Raw genomic sequence first — 15,217 nt, 5'->3', positions numbered from 1 at the left:
ATCATGGCTCCTGTATATGCTGCTACTGCCACCAAAGCCAGGGATGACGCCACCTCTACCACCGACTCACCAGCCTCTTGTCATCAAGCCAGTTACACTGCCCCCTCCTCCATTGCTGGCAATGACATTACATATCCCACTGCCCCTCCTGTCATGAACCATCATACCACCTATATCCCACCGCCATCCACCCTCTTCTCAGCCTCTGGCAGCTCCAACCACTTCATGCTTTGGAAGCAAACTGTGCCCACTGGTGCACCTCACTGACTACCAATATTTCAGCGATTACTGCCTCCACCGCACTGACATTCTGCTGGTGTGCATAGCTTTCTCCCACAGGCTCTGCACTACAGGTGGGGGTGGGGAGGGGAGGGGAGGGGTGCATGGGGGGCTCTGTGGGGACATAAGTCTGTGGAGTCATCTGAAACAATATCATTGTGCTGAGGCTGTTCTACTAACCCCTCTGGACCTGTATTTAGTTTGCATTCATTGATGTTTGTGACAATATGCTTTGTACTTTGTAAGTCAATAAAACATATTTGTAAGGAACCATCTGACCTGTCCAACCTGGTTGTTGTTATTACATGTTACTACTTTCTACACTGCAAACTGGTATCAACTGATAGGAGGCTCTCCTGGAAGACCCACAACACCTCTAAAGAAGCCAATCATGGTAACTGTATACCAGAGAGAAAGTTTGAATAACCCACTGAGAGCCTGTAATGAAAATAAATCCTTCCAATCCACAGCTAGCCTGCAGCAATCTTGGTGATATATTTTCAGTATGGGTAAACAGTCTAGGTTGCACTCTATACTTTTTTCCTTACTGAAAACACTGTAATCAAGTTAACCTGTGAAGACTTAATTATGAGAGGATACTGAAGTACTGGTTGCTGTTAATAGTGTTACAATATGTCTTTCACAATTAAGCAGTTTAAAAATATTGGAAAATATTTCATACTACATAATGCAATAAAATATTAGTGCATGGATTATATCTTAATTCCTGCTGTGGCACAAAAATAGTTCACTAATTTTTGGAAAGCCTTCTAAAACAAAAATTCGACTGGTCTGATCTTGTAAGAAATGATATAAGTCACCAGAAATTCAACAATAAAGTTAAGTCACAACTAAACAAGATCAAATATAATCTTCAAAAGTTTCCACTGTTACACTTTCTAGAACCTGAATGGTATGCTAAGCAATGTGCAGGGGATTTATGGAATTACAACACGGATCAGAGAAAATAATAAAAAATAAACCACTCATATTTAGTCATCTGAGTTTTGTGTTTGTGAAATTATGGAAATTGAATTTATACTCTTATGCCCAAAGACAGAGAGACATTAAAGTTCTGTCTTATGCTACAACTACTCTCAGCAGCTTGCCACAAAGGTCATATCCCAGTGGAAGACAAAAGTGCAAGACCTGTCAGAAACATCCATCCAGCTATCATACTCCATTCCCACCACATGTTTGTTCTATCTTATCTAAAGAAAGGCCCACTTTGAAAGCAGACACATCATATAACAGATCTACTGTAACTTCTGCACAGCACTTTATGTGGCAATCACCACCTACCAGCAGTCCATACAAATGAATGGCTACCACCAACAGAACCAAGAGCTGAGTGGATCACTGTGATGAATACGCTGCTGCGCACAACATGCATTCCAGGCCCATCAACTAACTTCACATATTCTGCATCATATACTCATCTCCTTTTATGTATAAACCTTCTTTTATGATTCTTGAACCAAGAAGGTTGTATACATGGAAGAATCCTGGAGATACTAAAAGGTATCAGATAGATAATATAATGGTAAGACAGAGATTTAGGAATCAGGTTTTCAATTGTAGGACATTTCCAGGGGCAGATGTGGACTCTGACCACAATCTATTGGTTATGAAACTGCAAAAAGGTGGGAATTTAAGGACATGGGATCTGGATAAGCTGAAAGAACCAGAGGTTGTACAGAGTTTCAGAGGGAGCATAAGGGAACAATTAACAGGAATGGAGGAAAGAAATACAGTAGAAGAAGAATGGGTAGATCTGAGGGATGAAGTACTGAAGGCAGCAGAAGATCAAGTAGGTAAAAAGACGAGGGCTAATAGAAATCCGTCGGTAACAGAAGAAATATTGAATTTAATTGATGAAAGGAGAAAATATAAAAATGCAGTAAATGAAGCAGGCAAAAAGGAATACAAACGTCTCAAAAATGAGATCGACAGGAAATGCAAAATGGCTAAGCAGGGATGGCTAGAGGACAAATGAAGGATGTAGAAGCTTATCTCACTAGGGGTAAGATAGATACTGCCTACAGGAAAATTAAAGAGACTTTTCCAGAGAAGAGAACCACTTGTATGAATATCAAGAACTCAGATGGCAACCCAGTTCTAAGCAAAGAAGGGAAGGCAGTAAGGTGGAAGGAGTATATAGAGGGTTTATACAAGGGCGATGTACTTGAGGACAATATTATGGAAACGGAAGAGGATGTAGATGAAGATGAAATGGGAGATAAGATACTGCGTTAAGAGTTTGACAGAGCACTGAAAGACCTGAGTCGAAAAAAGGCCCCCGGAGTAGACAACATTCCATTAGAACTACTGACGGCCTTAGGAGAGCCAGTCATGACGAAACTCTACCAGCTGGTGAGCAAGATGTATGAGACAGGCGAAATACCCTCAGATTTCAAGAAGAATATAATAATTCCAATCCCAAAGAAAGCAGGTGCTGACAGATGTGAAAATTACCAAACTATCAGTTTAATAAGTCACAGCTGCAAAATACTAATGCGAATTCTTTACAGATGAATGGAAAAACTGGTAGATGCAGACCTTGGGGAGGATCAGTTTGGATTCCGTAGAAATGTTGGAACCCGTGAGGCAATACTGACCTTACGACTTATCTTAGAAGAAAGATTAAGAAAAGGCAAACCTATGTTTCTACCATTTGTAGACTTGGAAAAAGCTTTTGACAACGTTGACTGGAATACTCTCTTTGAAATTCTGAAGGTGACAGGGGTAAAATACAGGGAGCGAAAGGCTATTTACAATTTGTACAGAAACCAGATGGCAGTTATGAGTCGAGGGGCATGAAAGGGAAGCAGTGGTTGGGAAAGGAGTGAGACAGGGTTGTAGCCTCTCCCCGATGTTATCCAATCTGTATATTGAGCAAGCAGTAAAGGAAACAAAATAAAACTTTGGAGTAGGTATTAAAATTCATGGAGAAGAAGTAAAAACTTTGAGGTTCACCGATGACATTGTAATTCTGTCAGAGACAGCAAAGGACCTGGAAGAGCAGTTGTATGGAATGGACAGTGTCTTGAAAGGAGGATATAAGATGAACATCAACAAAAGCAAAATGAGGATAATGGAATGTAGTCTAATTAAATCGGGTGATGCTGAGGGAATTAGATTAGGAAATGAGACACTTAAAGTAGTAAAGGAGTTTTACTATTTAGGAAGTAAAATAATTGATGATGGTCGAAGTAGAGAGGATATAAAATGTAGACTGGCAATGGCAAGGAAAGTGTTTCTGAAGAAGAGAAATTTGTTAACATCGAATATAGATTTAAGTGTCAGGAAGTCGTTTCTGAAAGTATTTGTATGGAGTGTAGCCATGTATGGAAGTGAAACATTGATGATAAATAGTTTGGACAAGAAGAGAATAGAAGCTTTCGAAATGTGGTGTTACAGAAGAATGCTGACGATAAGGTGGATAGATCACGTAACTAATGAGGAGGTATTGATTAGGATTGGGGAGGAGAGAAGTTTGTGGTACAACTTGACTAGAAGAAGGGATCGGTTGGTAGGATATGTCCTGAGGCATCAAGGGATCACAAATTTAGCATTGGAGGGCAGCGTGGAGGGTAAAAATCATAGAGGGAGACCAAGAGATGAATACACTAAGCAGATTCAGAAGGATGTAGGTTGCAGTAGGTACTGGGAGATGAAGAAGCTAGCACAGGGCAGGGAGCATGGAGAGCTGCATCAAACCAGTCTCAGGACTGAAGACAACAACAGCAACAACAACAACAACATCCTCATCTCTACTGTTTCCATCTCCCAGTGCCATATCTCCCGCCCCCAATACGTTCTTCTACGTCACTGTGTACTGTGCAGATTTCTCTCTCTGCCTCCAGCCAAAACAAGCCACATTCATGTCCCATGCACCTTTTGTCTTTTCCCCTTAGCCAGAGGCTCTTTTTCCTCAACACTTCTTCCCCTCCCGACCCTGTGAGTGTTACCTTTACTCCTTAATTTATTTAACTGAAATAATTGTTGAAAATAGTACCTATTAACACCAGAGAAACTAATATATGACTGTGCTCTGTAGTTAAAACAAGAGTTTTTAAAAATGTGGTTATCATGTGTGTATGCTGTGGGTTTTGGTCTGTACTTTGCTTGCCAATATAATAGTTACCAACCAGGAATATTTCAGTAGTTACTAATACCTCTCCTATCACACTTCTTATGAAGAAGTTCCATATTGGCAAAGTTCTTGACCTATGTTATGTGATGCATTATGCACTTCAGATACTGTGACAGTTAATATTTGACAATAAATTTTTGGTATTATATTAGAAATAGTATTAGTTCTGGATGAGATTTTTTCTTGATGGATTTATAAATTTATTAATTTATGATAAAAAATGAGGTAGACTATCATACAGCAATCGTTATATAAATAACTTTTTTTTACATCACATATTTAGCAGCATTCACAGTTTTTGTACTGGTACAAACAAAAAAAGAAACCAAGTTTGGAACAATGAAAAATTATCACACACTCATATAATGTAGAAAATATCAAGCAGAGGGAACAGTTAGGACTATGACTGATAGTGTACAATTAGAGGAGTGAGAAATGTAAGTGTTTTAAAATACTGCAATTTATACGCAGGAATTATGAAAATGTCCACCGCGAAAAACCTGTTAAACTGAATATTCATTATTCAAAGTTGAATGTAAAGGTAAATGTCCAGAAGTAAAGTGTTTCATTGTGGTTTACTGTGTTAGTGCAGACAAGAAGCAAGAAAATACGAATATATCATACAAAGAGTTCCAGAACATTGTGGATGACACTGAAGGATAAACTGTTATGCTAAGTGACTTTCATAGTGGAAATGGAAAGCAGTCTTTGGAAAGTGGGGGAACAATGGGTAGGTACAGAAAGCAAATAGTCAAAAAGAATTTAACACGACTGTTCATTTATTGATTTCTAACAATCTAGTGATGATAAATACAATGTTTCCACACAAAAAGATCCGTCTGCATGTGAGAGAGAGCCCCAGTAGGAATGAATCCTCTACAATAGTAGGATCGTTTAGAAATGCCCCTGAAATTGATGCTATTTCTTCACGTACAAATGACAGGAGTGGGCTTCCACCTTAAAAGCACATGTGCATCACAGATGTTTAGAGATTTCTCACTTGATGCACATCACACATTAAAACTGCAAACATCAGTGTGCCGAGAAGTGGTCCTAATTGTGTGGAACCATGCTAGAAGTGCATTTGTTTTAGGGTCAAAACAGATACATTGCAAGAATCTAGGCACTGAAAGAAAAAACCATACACTTCAGTACTTAAAATTTGGAGTACCACAAGATACTGCAATCTTGATAGAGTTCATCATATAGCTAATGTGAAATAAGTGACTGTATACCTCAAATTCACATAGCCATAAAACTATGTCTTGCATTTGCAGTTGTTAAAATTGCTATGATGCTGGATGGTCTGCCAGATTGTGGAATGAAAAGCTTAAATTTTTGTGTGTAAAATGAATGTCAGACATTCAAAACCAATTTTAGCAATGATTTAAGAAAATTACAAGTAAAATTTGCCACATGGCAAGCCAGGGAGCCATCTGTAATACATAAAAAGCCAGGTTGAGCTGACTGCTCCGTGATACACATCAAAGTTTATAGCTGAGCACCAAAGCAACATGAAGCTCATCATTGGTTGGAATAAAATACTTGCCATGGAGCATGTCTCTATCACCGTGCTCCTAGTTACCATGAGAAATGTGCATATTGATTGTTTTCATTTAAAGATGTTTTCAAGCAGTGTAATTTTATATCAACCTATGTAATGTTGACACAGCGGTCAGTGTGTCCACTTAACTGTTTGATTATTCCACTTGCCATGGAAACGAATATGCAAGCTCATTCTATTTTAAGCTCTTTTTAAGAACTGTGGCAATCTTATGATTCAAAATTCCTAATGCCAATCACATACTGAATGTACTTTGTTAAACTATATTTGATTAGTAAAGATATTCACATATTTTAGAACTGCTGTAGTCTCCTCTTCATATTTCCTACCATTGCTATTCTGACAAGATTACTGTGAAAAGTTTTTTATGTAATTAAGTGCTAGAAGTCCAATGCTGCTCTAATATTGGTCAGTTGTTCTATAAAGTTTCCATACTGTTAATGTCAGAATTTTCTGTTTGGCTGTTTTTTGGTTATGAAACATTACTCTCCATATTTCTTGTGTTCTACGTAATATCTATTACTTAGAAAAGAAAAGGATGTATAAAGCTTATACCTGCCAGAGAAATACCTAAGTTTTCCTCCTGTGCTACCTCAGAATTGTTGAGCATTTGGTTTATTTATTTAGTCCTCTGTAAAACAATAAACATTGTATGTATGTCATCAAATGTTGATACCATGGCAGAACTGCCAGAAAATATTAATATCTTTCATTTTTTGTACCTCGTTTTACTTACTTTGGTTGTTGACTAGTTGGTGTGAGACATTTGTTATGACTGTTACCGTGATTGTCGAAAACTATTTGTTTGTGATTTGATTTATCTTGTGCCAATAAAAATATTACCTAGTGAAAGTAAATGGTGTTTTCAGTGTTATAAGTATAACACACACCATACTGGTGACCTCCGACACACAACATACATCCAATTTCACAATGTGGCAGTTTACTTTGACATCTCCACATTGCTCACCTTCCACTCCTTTCACACTACAACATGATACTAATGGTGCCCCTACACTGCCTTTCCACAGTTTCCTACGCACAATGCCACCAACAACTGGGATAAAATTGGAAGGTAAGTACAACACGAAGAAGTTTTCTCCGTCATCAACAATGCCGTTGTGGACTCTTTCAACATCGTCAGTGATGTCACCTGCTATGAAATCTTTTTCTGCATTCATCTATAACAAACCAATCACGAGTGGTGTGCCTAAATTTGTGACTCACAGTGCGTCGTACGTACAACCTCCTGTGACATGTAGTGTGCAACAATGCCCCAACACTATGAACCTCACAGACTTTTCGAGCCCACAGATCACTTGGAGCTCCCCATATATTGCTGATAAATTGGTTTTTGGACACAATCTCTCCCCACCCACTACAAGACTCACTACAAAAACATATGGGTACAAATTTCAGTGACAACAATTACTGGTTGGACAGTCGTCCCACCCCGATTGTTTCCGTAGCCCTGGCTGCGCCTGCTGCGGCTTCCGCGCCAGTCGTGTTTAAACCAGCCGCTGTGAGTGACCGTACTGAGTTCTCCGGCACTCAGCCAACACCTATGACATCCAGGTAAAAGATTCAGCTGTTACAGTCTCTCTCAACAGACTTAAGCCTGCTCTTGTGAAGCCCACTTCTACCCCCCTTCAGGCCACGACTAGGCCACTCACTGTTGTGGCTCACGATGCTCCGACCACTCCCTCCACGTCGGAGTTACTCACTCAGTCAAGTGACTTCCAGCTCCAATCATCGAGCTCTTCTCCAACCTTGCCCACTACTCCGGTCTCTCACACACTGTCGAGTGATACCCTGCTCCCCACGTCAAGCTTACCTACGATCACACCCTCACCGCCGGGCCCTTCTCTGGTCTCTTCGACCTCTTCCCCATCGCCTGCCTCACCCTGTCGAGGTTTCTCATGCCCCCATGGCCCCCATCCATCTTGAACCTGTCCTCGCTCGAGGTGCTTGTGCCTCTCCCCCTGGACATAATCCACGACATCTGTATTACACTATGCGATGACACACTTTTCGTCATATGTTTCCATTCATCCGGTGCTAATGCCTCTGCCATTCCCATGCTTCGTGTGTTTGCCATGCCCACCGAAGACATCATCGTCGTCGCTGTGTTCCTCCCTCAAACCGCTGGCCTACCTGTCGCCACACGACCAGCACGTCCAGTACGATGCCCAACGACTTCCAGATTCGGTGGCTGGACCTTCCTTCATGTCATCTACCAACACAGCCCCCCGATGACACTGTTGAGCTGACCGGGGTTCGGCTCCTGTGGACCACCCCTCCCGACGCCACAGTAACCCCCTCCCCACCCCCCCCCCCTGGTCTCTCAGGCGTACTCCGCACTGCAGGGGGGGGGGGGGGGGTTTATGTGGTGCCGATGAGATCGGCATCATGATCTGAGCATCATCTTTGAACCTAGCAAAACATTATCTTTGTGTAGTTCCGCCATCCAGTTCTCTGTAAGCATTACTTATGTGAATAGGTAAATAAATGAACTCCTTATTATAAAGTTTTGTTTGGTGTGTCTCACCTGAGCATCCACCTCAACCTAATACAACCTAATAGTTTTATTGTATTGAAGTGGCAATGGTAGGGAGGCAATCTGAGCACTTTTATGCTTGCATTTTTTTGCTGTTTCATCAACAATTTAAACTGTGTTCTTTCGCTTGTGTTGCAATACTTGTCAAGTTTTTGTTAAATTATATCTTGCATTTCTCTAGCTAACAAACAATATCATTTTTCTTCATTGTCTTTGTATAACTGAATTGTATGAAGTATTATTTGTAACAATTACACATTTGTTTTGTTAAGTTTTGAAGCACGGTGATTTCAAACTATTTCACGCAAGTATTGTGATCCATGTCTTTGTTGTGGTCACGGGTCTTGTCTGAATTAAATACATAGAAGCAAACAATCAGAAATGAAACATTTTGAATTTCCAGCTAGTGTTTCAATTATTCTTCTTCCTCTGCTGATCACAGCTGACATATTTCCACTGTTGGTATTGTCTGTCTACCTTCTTTCTAAACTGTGTCCCACATTCACCTACGTTTCATCAAGCCAAACAATATCATCAAAATCTGTGCCTACAGATCCACTAAAGAAACCGCATTGCCAGGATGCAATATCTCAGTGTTCCTTTAGCTTGCAGCCAGAAACGGATTTATATGGCAACCCTAACTTTTTCACAACTCAAAAAAAGGACAATCTGCTACCTTGAAACAGGTAAGGTGCTACAACGAGAACTTGTAGCTGTTTGAATGTCAGATACTACTGTCTTGAATAATATGTGTATATCTGATCATGAATTGTGTCTTTCTGAAAAGAGTAGAGGTTTGTGAGCCTCTTCTTGCAAACCACCTCCCCCCTCTTGCTCAAGGAAATCATGTCTGATGCTTTTTGAAAGTTTCTTTGGAGTGTGTAGCCTCTCAGTCTGCCCCTCTTTCAAATACTTTAATCACGCATTGTACGGTACATGAAGCTAAATAACATGCAAGTCTCTCAAAAAAAAAAAAAAAAAAAAAAAAAAAAAAAAAAAAAAAAAAAAAAAAAAAATGGCTCGCTGAGGACTGACTGGCACAATTTCTTAGACAGTGCAGTGGAACTGGCAATGCAATGGGAGTCAATAGTGCCAGGCCCCTATTGGTTTATTTGTGGTGAAAGACATGCAGCCTGCTAACTGTCAAGTGACAACTGGTTTAAATCAGACAACAGCCTCCATGTACGACTGCCTTCTACCACCATCTCATTCTGTATCTCAGTTTCACATAAGGTGGTCACCTTTCCATGGTCTACCGTTCACAGTGTGCAGCAGTCATGCACTTCACCATGTATGCTATCTTATGCTGTTTGGTGACATTCTATTAATATTTTCCATTTCTCTTCCTTTGACTATTCACTTTCCTTACATTATTTTGTGGCCATTTGGCATGTCACCCATGTTTTTATTCTGACTAACCCAACTGTATCAACCTCATGTATAGACACTTAGTTTCAAGTATATTAAAAAACAGCACCTTAGTTGTGTAAGAGATGGAGTGGTGAATTTCCTCAGAGTAACTGGTTTCCTCGCAATATACATGTACACATATAAAATTAGCTACTGCAAAATATTTCCAACAATTAACAAAATGAGCTAATTTGCAGTAGCATGAACAACAGACCTTGGCATCAGTGGGGTTGCTTGCATGCCTCAGCGATATAGGTAGCCATACCATAGGTGCAACCACAAAGGAGGGTATCTTTTGAGAGACCAGACAAATGTGTGGTTACTAAAGAGGGGTAGCAGACTTTTCAGTAGTTGCAGGGGCAACTGTCTGTATGGCTGACTGATCTGGCCTTGTAACATCAACCAAAATAGACTGGCTGTGCTGGTACTAGAAATGGCTAAAAAAAATGGGAAACTGCAGCTGTAATTTTTCCTCAGCTCTACTGTATGATTAAATGATGATGGGATCCTCTTGGGTAAAAGATTTCAGAGGTGAAATGGTCCCCCATTTGGATATCTGAGTAGATCTACTCAAGAAGATGTCAGGATCAGGAGAAATAAAACTGGCATTCTACAGATCAGAGTGTACAGTGTTAGATCCATTAATTGGGCAGATAAGCTAGAAAATTAAAGAAGAAAAATGGTTAGGTTGACATTAGATATAGTGGAATTAGTGAAATTCCATGATGGGAGGAACAGGACATCTGGTCAGGTGAATACAGGGTCATAAACACAAAATCCAATAGATGTAATGGAAGAATAGGTTTAATAATGAGTAAGAAAATGGGAATGCAAGTAAGCTACTATGAACAGCATAGTGAATGCATTATTGTAGTCAAGACAGACACAAATCAAATACCTACCACACATGTAAAACTTGATATGCCAACTAACTCCACAGATGGCAAAGAGACTGAAGAAATGTACAATTTGTACAACTTTGGTTCCGCCATCTGCCGATAGCTGGTGACAATGTTAAGTATCGGTTGAAAGAAACAGATCGCAGATGTCAGGCAGTTAGCTTGGACCTCAGTCAACATAAACTCATTCAAACATTAGTCAATTTGCGTCTGCATCATAAAGTTGCTCTTAATTGAAAATGTCAGTTTACAAGCCTAATGCTTGTCATTTGTGGGAGGTGTTACTGTTTTGTTTCAGTATGAAGAAAACAGCGGCTGAGCCTTATCAAATGCTCTCAAGTATGTATGGTAAGTATACTATTAGTGAAAGAACATGTGATTTTAACATCATAAACTGGCATAGTGGTGGAAGAGAGAATGTTTTCAAAGATGCAGAATTGGAGACATTGCTGAGTGAAGACTCATATCAAACTCAAGAATAATTGGCACAATTAGTGGGAGTGACACAGTAAGCCTTTAAAAATGTCTCAAGGCTATGGGCATGATTCAGAAAGAAGTAACTTGGGTCCTGTGTGAGCTGAAACCAAGAGACATTGAACAGCGTTTTTATGTTTGTGAACAGTTGCTTCAGAGGCAAGGCAAAAACGGAAGGGATTTCTGCTTTGCATTGTGACCAGGGATGAAAAATGGGTTCATTAGAATAACCCTACACGCAAAAAATCATGGGGATATCCCAGCAATGCTTCCATGTTGACAGCCAAACCGAATATTCACAGCTCACCAGATCATGCTCTGCATTAGGTGGGACCATCTTGGCTTGAAACAATCGCAGCAGTTCATTATTGAATGCAATTAATACATTTGAGCAGAGCATTAAAAGACAAACAGCTGCAATACAGCGAGAGACATGATAAAGTGAAAAGTGATTTTGCAGCATGACAACCCTCGACCCCACATTGCAAAAGAGGTCAAAACGTACTTGTAAACGTTAAAATGGGAAGTTCTATCCCACCCACTGTTTTATTTCAGACATTGCTCCCTCTATCACCTGTTTACATTAATGGCACATGGCCTGGCTGACCAACACTTCCAATCTCATGAAGAACTCAAAAATTGGATCGATTCATGGATCGCTTCAAAACATGAACAATTTTTTAGACACGGGATTCTTAACCTGCCCAAAAGATGGGATAAAGAAGTGGCCAGTGGTGGAAAATACTTTGAATGATACATGTGTAACCAATTTGTTTCATTAAAGCCTCAAATGTTGGGGGAAAATGGCAGAAGCAAAGTTGTACACATTGTATGATGACACAAAAGAAAATATTCAGATAGATAAGGGAGATGAAAAGGAATGAAAGAGGAAGCTGCCTGGAAGAATTTTGCACAGAGAATGATTTAATTACTGCTTACACTTTGTTTAAGAATCATCAAAGAAGATTGTACTTGCGGAGAGACCTGGAGACACTGGAAGGTTTCAGATGGATTATATAATGGCGAGACAGAGATTTTGGAATTCAATTTTAAATTATAAGGTCTTCCAGGGGCAAATGTGGACTCTGATCACAATTTATTGGTTATGAACTGTAGATTAAAACTAAAGAAACTGAAAAGGTAGGAAATTGAGGACATGTGACCTAAATAAGTTGAAAGAATCAGAGGTTGCTGATAGTTTCAGAGAGAGCATTAACCAGTGATTGACAAGAACAGGGGGAAGGAGTGCAGTACAAGAGGAATGGAATAGCGAAGACAGCTGAGTATCAAATAGGCAAAAAGACAAGGCCTGGTATAAATCCTTGGATAACACAAGAGATACCGCATTTAATTAATGAAAGGAGAAAATATAAAAATGCAGTGAATGAAGCAGGTTAAAGGGAATATAAATGCCTAAAATGTCACATTGATGGGAAGTGCAAAATGGGTGAACAGGAGTGGCTAGATGACAAATGTAAGGATTTAGAAGTATTGGAAAATCTCTTATAAAGATGTGAAACAAATACTAACAAAGAGATAGAGGGGCTGGCCAGTACTTACCTCAGCTCAGTACAGCCTATAGATACACAAAAAACAACCGAAAATTTACGTAAATTTTCGGTTGCTTTTGTGTATCTATCGGCTGTACTGAGCTGAGGTAAGTACTGGCCAGCCCCTCTATCTCTTTGTTAGTATTTAGAAGTATGTTTCACTAGGGGAAAGATGGACACTGCCTACAGGAAAATTAAAGAGGCCTTTTGAGAAAAGGGAAGCAGCTGTATGAATATCAAGAGCTCAGAGGGAAAGCCAGTCCTAAGCTTCAAAGGGAGAGTTGAAAGGTGGAAAGAGTATATGGAAGATCTATACAAGGTCCGTGAACCTGCACACAATATTACAGAAATGGAAGAGGATGTAGACAAAGATGAACTGGGAGATATGATAATGTGAGAAGAATTTGACAGAGTACTGAAAGACCTAAGTTGAAACAATTCCCTGTGGGCAGACGATATTCCATCAGAGCCACTAATAGCCTTAAGTTGTGAAAAGTCATCATTGCAAAATACTAACACCAATTTTCGACAGAAGAATGGAAAAACTTGTGGAAGATGACTTTGGGGAATATCTGTTTGGATATTGTAGAACATGCGAGGCAATACTGACCCTACAACTTATCTTACAAGATAGGCTAATCCCTGAATGCCTGAATAAATGTCTAGATGAAAGATCAAAACCAAACATCATGGTACTTCAGAGGTACCTGAAACACTCAGGAGAGTACAGCACCTGTCAGAAACATTGGTAGCTCCATGAAGAAATAGTGTCTACCAGCACTGGCATTAAAAAACAGTTAACCTTCAAATTGTTTGCACAGCAGTAGTAAGATGCGAATGCACAACACTGGGCATTAAAGGGTTAAGGTAAGGCAGAGCTACATTTATAGCATTTGTAGACTCAAAGAAAGCTTTTGACAATACTGACTGGAACATAGACTTTGAAATTCTGAAGGTAGCACGGGTAAAACACAGAGAGTGAAAGATTACTTATGACTTGCACAGAAACCAGACAGCAGTTATAAGAGTTAAGAGGCATGAAAGACAAGCTGTGGCTGAGAAGGGAGTGACATGGTGTTGTAGCCTCTCCCTGATGTTAAATCTGTACACTGAGCAAGCAGTAAAGGAAACCAAAGAAAAATTTGGTGTAGAAATTAAAGTCCAGGGAGCAGAAATAAAAACTTTGAGGTTTACCAGATGAAGGAGAGGAACTTAGATTAGGAAACGAGACACTGAAAGTAGTAGATGAGTTTTATTATGTGGGCAGCAAAGTAATTGTTGATGGTCAAAGTAGGTAGGATACAAAATGTAGACTGGCAATAGCAACAAAAGTATTTCTGAAGAAGAGAAATTTGTTAATGTCATATATAGACTTAAGTTTTAGAAAGTCTTTTCTGAAGGCATTTGTCTGGAGTGTAGCCATGTAGGATGTGAAATGTGAGCAATAAACAGTTTAGACAAGAATAGAAGCTTTCGAAATGTTGTGTTACAGAAGAATACTGAAGGGTAGATCATTTAACTGAGGAGGAGGTACTGAATAGAAGTGGGAAGGCAAGAAATTTATGGTGCAACTTGACTAAAAGAAGGGATCAGTTGACAGGACACATTCTACAACATAAAGGGATCTCCAATTTACTACCGAAGGGAAGTGTGTCGGGGAGGGAGAGGGTGAGGGGAGGGGGGATTAAAAATCATAGAGGGAGGCCAAGAAGTGAATACAGTACGCGGATACAGAGGGATGTAGGTTGCAGTAGTTATTCAGAGATGAAAGGGCTTGCACAGAACAGAGTAACAAGGAGAGCTGCATCAAACCAGGCTTTGGACTGAAGATCACAGCAACAACAACAGCAGCAATAATTTGTTGTTAGTATACTTCAAACAAGTTGCATCTAGTGGCTGATCTTATAAATAAATATGTAACTAAACTCTTTTATCATCCCTAAAGGTGCTCCTTCAACACGACATTTACAGAACACAATGTTTAAATGGGTAATTCACAATATGAAAATGGTTCATTATGTTGCAAACCAAGAGTGTCCTGAAAAACAGTTTGTTCCTTACATACTGATGGCATATGTGCCGAATGTTCACTAGAGCCACAGAAGGTCACACCCTTTTTTATTCATTTTGCTTATGTGCTTTCAGCACCTGTAAACACTTGAAAATGATCTAAGGTTGAAATTGGAATCATAGAAATTGTAATAAATAGTACAGTTGATGCTGAATATGATGTCATTTAAAAACTTTAAAAATTGCATCCAAGTCAACAGACCATCCGTATTGTTTGACATTTTAATGTTAATGTTTATAACTCAAGCCAGAAGATGA

The 15,217-nt window shown here is 39.6% G+C and overlaps 1 protein-coding gene across 1 annotated transcript in view; it reads right to left on the bottom strand.

Annotated features, from left to right (window-relative positions):
- Nucleotides 1-15,217, bottom strand: part of LOC126278939 (leucine-rich repeat-containing protein 9-like) — a 170,387-nt gene that overhangs the window by 77,466 nt on the left and 77,704 nt on the right. The window lies entirely within an intron of this gene.

Source organism: Schistocerca gregaria, chromosome 6 (genome assembly GCF_023897955.1).
Source record: "Schistocerca gregaria isolate iqSchGreg1 chromosome 6, iqSchGreg1.2, whole genome shotgun sequence".
Taxonomy (NCBI): Eukaryota; Metazoa; Arthropoda; class Insecta; order Orthoptera; family Acrididae; genus Schistocerca; species Schistocerca gregaria.
Note: the sequence above shows the minus strand (reverse complement) of the source record. Positions and strands in the feature narration are given on the sequence as shown.